Source organism: Glandiceps talaboti, chromosome 15 (assembly GCF_964340395.1).
Source record: "Glandiceps talaboti chromosome 15, keGlaTala1.1, whole genome shotgun sequence".
Lineage (NCBI taxonomy): Eukaryota > Metazoa > Hemichordata > Enteropneusta > Spengelidae > Glandiceps > Glandiceps talaboti.
In genome coordinates, this window is record NC_135563.1 from 3,497,828 (window position 1) to 3,507,524 (window position 9,697).

A 9,697-nucleotide genomic window follows, 5' to 3' on the forward strand; every position below is an offset into this window, starting at 1 on the left:
ACCTTGAAAGGCGTTATGATATGTAAGGTCTGAGTTAGTCTAGTTCCTCCTATACAGCAACTTACATTTATACCTCCACTCACAGTTTAGTTAGAAACCACGTTGGCATCCAGACTAGGTCTGCGTATAATGTCATAGGCAAATACAGATATATGCTATACTAGATAGATCTTATCAGAGAGACCATCAGTACTTCCAGTTGAACTGTATATGAAGGAAGCATTGTGACTGGCGTACTCATATCTAACACTAACGAAAAATTACCGTTAGAACATCATGAAAGTGCAAAGAACTTTTCAAAACACAAACTAATAAATGAATTTACAAACAAAGGTCGTGTTAGCTAACATGAGTGAATTCCAAATTGTGAATCACTTCGCAATTTGCCCAGCAAATAACAAGCACATGCGGTTGTCCGTCACAGAAACTGCGATTTTCGCTTTCTTTGTTATAAAATACATCACACTATGTGGCTACAATGGGATGAACATGTCACAGTGTTATACCTCAATATTTAATATTCAATCTTCATCAGGAAATTCTTTGTAGAATTTAAAAAAAAATCAAATTGCACCCTATTCCGTCTATGTTATTGATTTAGATAAATTTCTCCGATTTGCTAGGTATGACTATTGTTTACATATTATTATTGTAATATTTGGACGTTGCGGAAATATTTGATTATTACACTCCACATTTTGCATTGAAGACTATCGCGATATGTTGTGATGTTTGACGATATTTAGTACTGACACCGGATTTCAGTATTTCCTTTAAACTCGGACTCGGGTAAAGCAAACATGGCGATGGACCGTTGTATCATGGCTGGTTGTATCCATGTAGCCATATAACATTACTCAAAAATCGAAATGTTACTGGTCGACAATTACTTCGTCCATACACACGAACACCTTTCCCCCGCATTCATATAATGGTGAATGGAATTTGTAGAGTCCAAGCTTCCCTCTGATACCTCGAATAAAACATCAAACGTATTTCTGTCATTATCTTCTGACTGCGAGCAATGAAGAAAAAGATCACGATTGAAGCGGCAGGTTGCCACTTCGATGCAACAATTCCATAATACGTTTTACCTGAAGCAGAAAGCGTAATTTTATACTTAGATAATTAAATTCAGACCGTCCCTGTTTATAAAACCTCTCCATTACGCATCTGAGCTCGATGACATCCTTGTTATACTCTCCGGAGGAGAGGGCGAGATTACAAACCTGGATGATATGGGTCTTTTTCTCTTTTCATATATATATATATATATACACACACACACACACACACACACACACACACACACACACACACACACACACACACACACACACACACACACACACACACACACACACACTTATATCAACCAAATGCAAAATCTATATTTATTGCTATCGTCCATTTATGTGTATTTACTTTATACAATTACTAATACATAAATACGTTTCTGCCGACCATTCCACACTATAAGACATTGGACATGGCTTTGTTTTGAAGTGAACGATAATGATGTTGACAAAGGCTTGCCATTAGAAATATTGTTATTCCCTGGTGGACGAAATAAAAGTCATTCATCTATCAGTTTGTAACATTTTATTGTGTCAAGGGGTGTGTCTGTCTGTCTGTGTGTGTGTGTGTATGTGTGTATGTGTGTGTGTGTGTGTGTGTGTGTGTGTGTGTGTGTGTGTGTGTGTGTGTGTGTGTGTTATAAACTACCATAATGATAATAAAGTTAAACCAGATGCTGTCTTTCTCCGTTACGGTATAGTTTCTATTATTGAATACATTGTTTACAATTCCCCTGGAATTACTATGCAAACCAAACACTTCTTATTTTCACTACAGCGTCAAGCAGGGATTGACTTAGGCTACCAAGTATGCTTTTTATTATGATTGTTTGTAAGCGTTATTTGTTATGTTTGTTTGTCCAATGGATACACGGGTGGAACTGTATCACTATTACACAATGTATAGCAATTATAGTAAGAGTTACATCCAAGTATAAAATTACACCGCCAATCAAGCAAGACCATCAGGACATTCAGTGCGTAGGTCTAGGGCCAATTATTTCCAGTGACGTCACTAATTGGCCGTTGAGTTCTTCCTAGGCCAGCTAACACCTTCAAATGCGATCCCACGGTTCAATAAATAACAGCGCAGTTAATAGATATCAAAGGATGGAGTTTGTATGCCAACAAATTAACTTTACAGGTCTACAAAGATTACATTCCCACAGGATCGGTATTACAAGCTTTCAATGTATCTAATTGGCTACGTTTTTTATCCACACCTTGAAACTTTAGACCTTATTTTCCAGGCGTCCTTTCTTACATTTGTAGTTATTGCCATTCGACCTCATTAAGTTGTCAATTCGACTAATTTTCCGGTCATTTTGTCGGATTAGTTTACTCTTGACGACAGCGTCTCTGAGATAGTGGTTTTTTTACGTTGTTTCTTTCTTTCATTCAAGTGCTGTGTAATAGTCTATGCGATTTAGTATTAACTTGAAGACGACGTGATCACGTTATTTGCATCGCTACCGACTGCTACATCAAATCATTAGTTTGCTTATACCTGTAGGTATAAAGAGTACACAACATATGAACTCTAACTCTTGACAACCACAGGTATCAGCTCAGATTTCAACCATCTTAAAGGTATGGGTTTTCCTGGATTGGAAAACGTTGTCCAATTAAGGGTCTTTCTGTGGCACATTAAACGACAGCTTTGCCGCAAACGGCGGAAATAGGCGAGAGTTACAAAGATGCGATTGAAAAGCTTGTGGATATAAGATGCTTCTATAATGAGAAGAAGTGTGTTTGTAACTCAATACTCAACAATTATACACAACCATTTCGTTATTTGAATCTTTCTAACAGAAAATCCGATAATTACATCGACTTAGTTTACAGCCTTAAAATCACGATATGTTTTTTTTTATTCTTAAAAGCCGAGTTTGTTTGATATTTCTATGCATTGTCCTTTTGGACGACTGTTGATTTTTACGTGGCTTCTGCGACGACAATAGACTCGTGATTGCGCGTCGTGGAAACGCATTAAGAGTGATGAGTAGAGAGTGGCTATTTCATTATGTGTCAATATCAACGCGTAATGAGCAACAAAGGTCTACGTGATGTAAACTTGTTCAATCAATTCATTGTGTGATCTGAGTGATTACGGACAGTTAATAAATTCATCACACCATATGTCACACATTTACTATCAAAACCTAAATTCCATTTCCATCATTACATTTACCTACATATTCTACTTAGCGTATTTAAATATTCGTATACCTTAGTCCATAAACTTTTGAACATTCAAGTGCATGTAACGCGAACCAATTGACCAGAAACAAATCAAAACAAACAAATTTCATACATGATGATACACTAATAAATTATATCTCTGCATAAAAAGATCATTAAACACATTAATCTCGACACTATTTCATAGATCAACACAGACGGTGATCGGTTTCCAAAAAATAGGAAAGAAACAAGACTTTGTGAAAGGATTGACAAAATTTAAACATTTAAGAATGGCGTTTAAAAACCATTTTACAAAATCTGAGAAAGCTCTAAGATATACACCCCCGTTTACCATGTAGGTATGGAAAAAAAACAGGATGCGGGTACGGTTAGGAGTGGGGAGGGAGAAAACGGGGAACAATATTTGGTACGTACACCATACATTTATAAGGAGATGGTAAACGTACAACTGGTAGCTTACATTGGGGAGGGACAGAAATCTCCTATTATTAAGAAAGAAAGATGGGTGAAATGATTAATTGATTTTATTTGTCATAATGTAAACTTTTGCTTGTGTTTGGTGGGTGTGTGCGTGTGCATGTGTGTGCGTGTGTATATATATATATATATATATATATATATATATATATATATATATATATATATATATATATATATATATGTGTGTGTGTGTGTGTGTGTGTGTGTGTGTGTGTGTGTGTGTGTGTGTGTAGTTTGTGTATGTATGTGTGTGTAGTTTGTAGTAAATGTTATCATCTTATCTTATTGCTGTGTTAATGGTAGTGATGGTAGTGATGGTGATTGAGTCATGGTAGTAATGGTGATTGTATGGTGATGGTGGTCATGGTAGTCATGGTGATGGTAGTCACGGTAGTGATAGTGATGGTTCCATCATTGTCTTTCATACTGTAGTCATTTTCTATAATTCGATATTGATATATTTTTGACATTATGATTTCATTGATTATTAACTTTGTATATTTGTATTGTCTATTTGTCGGTACTTTTCCCTTTATCTATTCTTCATTTCAGGATTTGTTTATTTGATTCTTATTGTCTACATTTGCTTTTCTTGTGGTATTTTTTTATTTTTCATGACCGTAATAATTTTGGATCATAGACATACGGGGTTTGAGATGTCTGACACGAATAATAATAATATGATGATGATGATGATGATGATGATGATGGTAATGATGGTGGTGGTGGTGGTGGTGGTGGTGGTGGTGGTGGTGGTGGTGGTGGTGATGATGATAGCGGTTTTGATAGTGGGGGTTGTGAAGGGTAAGTGGGTATGGTAATGGTGTCGATGATAGTGGTTAAACGTTGTTCATCGAGTCTATTGCTGTGTTTGTTCTTGAAGTCGTAACAGTTGAATAGATACTGGTTTTCTTCCACAACTACTTTTATTAGAGTTACAGTACTAGTTTCTCTGCTCTTTTTCATGGTCAACAACGTCCACATTTATGAATTAAAACAAACAAACACACACACACACACACACACACACACATACACACACACACACACACACACACATACACACACACACATACACATACACACACACACACACACACACACACATACACACACACACACACACACACACACACATACACACACACACACATACACACACACACACACACACCATTACATTGACGAACCTGCTATACTTCCTTGTCGTTGTACTCAAGTTTTGTCTCCATTCCGTATGTAACAAACACAGCTAGTGGCCAGTTACTTAACACACAGCCCTAAACCTTATCACTAATGTTATCATTCCAACAACCCGTACAGCCTTAATCATGTTGGATATTTCAGTGATGCAAAATTGTTGAATTATAAAAAAAAAAACATTATTCTAATACATGTTGTCAATTTCACAATGGTTTTTATTGCTTTTCATGGCAACTAGAGGTCGGTCTGTCGATTTTTTAAAAAAATTAAAAAATTAAAAATCAAATCATCTTCTTCATGTTTCTCTGCATCTCCTTTTCTTCCTCTCTATCTTCTTTTTCTAGGATTTCTAGGATATTGGTAGCCTCCGTAGTTCAAGCTTTGTCTTACACTCCGGTGTAAGTGATAGATACGTGACTTGCCAGAACACGGTCTACATTTTGAACCTGTACGTACATGTTATGTTGTATATTTGTTCTGTGCCCGTATTCAACTAAACGCAGGTCGTACCCGGTTTTACCATCACTGTTTTCTGTTTTCCGTGGGTTTGTTCACGTTTATCTGAATAACCAAATTCACTTAATATCTGCCAGATAAAATTTGACAGTACGCGTTACCAATAATATGTTCAGATAATGAATCATTTTTTCGTTGATATATGGTATTGTCTAAAGGTTACCACAATACAATACAATACAATACAATACAATACAATACAATACAATACAATACAATACAATACAATACAATGCAATGCAATGCAATGCAATGCAATGCAATGCAATGCAATGCAATGCAATGCAATGCAATACAATACAATACAATACAATACAATACAATACAATACAATACAATACAATACAATACAATACGACTGACGGATACAATACGACTGACGGATACAGTGGAACGGTTTCTTGATTTGCCGTGCTGCCAGAATGAAGGAACATCCATATGTGTGCCTAGTATGAATGCAATTGCAGAAGGTCAAAGGTTATTGGTTTATTAGTGGATCTAGTGTTACGATCTTTATTTCGTAAATATGCAGTTCTGTGCTTAAGACAAGCCTGCAGTATATCCGATGTAATATAATTGAAATGTGAACACGATATGTTGAAAAAAGGGAGGGAGGGAGAGTGTTATCGGCTTGGGTACATTTTGAAACTACAAAATGTAACTGGAAACGCGACTTTCTGAATTTAAACAAGGCAATGAGATGTTATCAAAAAAAACTGATACACTAATGATTCACATGTTAAATGATTTCCGTCGTTTTTCTTAACAATTCCAATTTGCCGTCGGAAGAACAACCTTGATTAGACTGATGAAGGAGTTGTCACACTTTAAAGAAAGTATATCTTTTTGACAACCATTGAAATTTTTAGTGCTAGATTTGTATTCAGCCGGAGACTCCATAGAGTCGATATTTTCAGAAATTGACACGATTTGAGGGGATAATTAAGAGCGAGTCAGAGCCTGAGGGGTAAATAGAGTTTTTCAATCCAACGCCGCGTTCTTCTTTGATTTATTTTCTTTTCTATTTTGAGTACGTCTTTTCATCTTCAAATGATGTTCGCCTTCAGTTTTTGACATGGTGCACGTTTTATGAGATGTTTAATCATGTCCGTGAGAGCGGAAAAGTCACGGATTCGACCACAAACAGTATACTTAAGTTATGTCAGTGATTTATCGGGCTTAAATCCATCACGAATTTTCCATTTCCATCTAGAGATAATTTGACGAGTTAAAAAAAGTCTGAATAACTTCCACGAAAATTAGTCGAATTTATGCTACATTGTGTTCGGTGTTCTTTCTTAGAGAAAGACACATTGGATTGCGACTGTATTAAAGTTACAGTAATTGCCAAAATGTTGAAAATACTTAGTACGGTTTTGATTTGCCCTGATTACGTCACACTCACAATCCTTTGATGTCAGAAACGGACCATATATCTGACGTTATTTTAATAAAAAATGTTCTGGAATCTCATACCTTAATTTGGCATCCACCAAGCAAGATGTATCAGTCTCACAATGATGTCACAGTTATCGACTAAATTTGGCGGGGAAAGAGAAAAACAAGAATTTTATTTCTTTTATGGGAACTTGTAGAGAAGACTTGAAAAAATTCGTTTATCTCATTTTGACGGAAAAGAGAAAACTAAGAATTCCATGTATTCAATTTTGCGCGGGAAAGTAAACTAAGATTTTTTATTAATCTAATTTTGGCTGGAAAGAGAATTGTTCACTTATCTGATTTTCCTGGGAAAAATGTTGGTACTATAACGATTAACGAGATTCATTTGTTGTCTATGTTTACATGTACAAACTTAAAGCAAGACGCTGTATGTTTAACGATTCTCACCTTTAATTTATTTGGGGTTGAGTTGTAGCACAGACACGGAAGGCATTCCATCTTCTCACTGACTGATCGACTGACTGACTGACTGACTGACTCACTCACTCACTCACTCACTCACTCACTCACTCACTCACTCACTCACTCACTCACTCACTGACCGACGTACCCACCCACCCACCCACCCACCAATGTTGTCATTATTCAATCAACTTTGTTAATCTCAGTAATCCACATAACTTTTCTGACTTCGACACAAGTAATATCTACTTTAAAAAAATTACATTCAAACACACCATTCACGTCATTTTGGTATATTGAAACAGGCCCCGATGCCAAGTGTTTAATGAATGTGTATCGCCATTATATATGTTCACACGGTATCATATGCTATGTGAAGCAAAACGTACCCTTCAACTCCTCCTCCCCAAATGTAAGCCAATAGGGTCACCATCAATCAAAGTAAAAACAGAATAAATGCAATGTAGATCGAGCGAACATGGTGTAGGGCTGGGGGAGCAAGATTGGACATCTACGGTTTCATTCCTAGATATCGTTCCGTCATAGAGTTAAACTGCAATGGTCTACGTTCCGTCATAGAGTTAAACTGATAGTTTTACTACATCAGCTATGTTTATTCACACTGTGATACATTTAGCCATAGTGGCAATACATAGGTATACGAAATCAAAACCTCGGCTAACCAGACGCCAAATCACCGATGGTTGTCGTCTCATCATGTCCCCTATCGTGCGTCTATCTGTTATTTCATCTTACCTACATCAGTTTATTGTTTGCTGAATTCGAAACCATCCTGCTAGAGGGAACATGAAATTTTAAATGCTTCCCGGTTTGTTCTTATCTCATGCATTTTAAGAGTAATGCGACTAACTGATATTTGAATCGTGTAAGAGCAAATGCTATCTACGAGGTCATCTAAAAAAGCTATGAATCATATTAATATAACTGCTATGCTGTAAACTACGATTGAAATGGGCTTACGTTTTGTGACATCGTTTATGGAGAGATATCGTTGAAGAGAATGCAAAGACAAACAGTAGTCATGGTAATTGATGTAAATGAGCAAATCAACAATGACCGCTTATCATTAATCATACCATAAATCACATGATCATGCACATTCCACACAAATGTTAGACTTCTGATAAAATCTGTTCAAATCAACCACCGAGTTAAAGACCTTAGCTTAATACGACAATTCTTTGGGTAATATTGAAACATTGTTTTCTACGACAAGTCTTGTTCCAAAAATAGTGATTTTCGTATGTAATCCAACTTGAAGTGGCAGGACCGAACCCATGAATAGCCCGCCCTCACGTGACTTACTGCGTCGAAATAGACACAAGAGGGAGCTTTATTCAAAAAATAGTGGACATCATTTTGGTTCATTTTGGTCTTAAATTCAATTCAGCATTGTTTTCGTTTTTATTTATTCTGCCAGTATTCTGCTGTAAATGTAGCCATGTTTCATAAAGAAAAACAAGTAAACAAACATAAAAAAAATATCATAAAAGTCACTGTACCAGTCTAATAGTTTTTAGATTATTTACTTTACATTTATTGTTCACAGTTTCTTGGGTATACATATCGGAAGCGGGCTAACAATTAAAACATTCGAAGGTCGATGAGAGAGAGAGAGAGAGAGAGAGAGAGAGAGAGAGAGAGAGAGAGAGAGAGAGAGAGAGAGAGACAGACAGACAGACAGACAGACAGACAGACAGACAGACAGACAGACAGACAGACAGACAGACAGGCAGGCAGGCAGGCAGGCAGGCAGGCAGACAGACAGACAGACAGACAGACAGACAGACAGACAGACAGACAGTCAGACAGACAGACAGAGACAGACAGACAGGCAGGCAGAGTCGTATTCCGACGTAAATGTCCACTTTCCCTTGTTTCATAACTTAGTAATTTGGCCAAGAATGATTTCAATCATTTGCTTGCCATTAACATAGTTATTTCACATAGTCTGTTCCAAATATGGTAAATTTACACAAAAACTACAACATGAGGTATGAAATGTAATAGAGGGACACGATTGCATCACAACACTATTGGACACTGTCAATATTGAATGAGTCGTAAGTTGGTTACCATGGTAGAAATATTGTGCAGTCTACAGATGGTGCACAGAATCTCCCTATGCGTGCGTGATGTTGTATTATTTCAGAAAGGCAGGAGCAACGATAACTTTTACTAGCGGGTCTCTCACCCTTCTGCATTGCGTATATTGAAAACATTGACTGATTTCTAGGTGAAATAACTTTTTGTCAAAGTTGAACACTTATTATTTCTCATTCGGATCTCTAATTATATCACCGTGACTGCTATTTTCAGTTTAGATGTCGGGT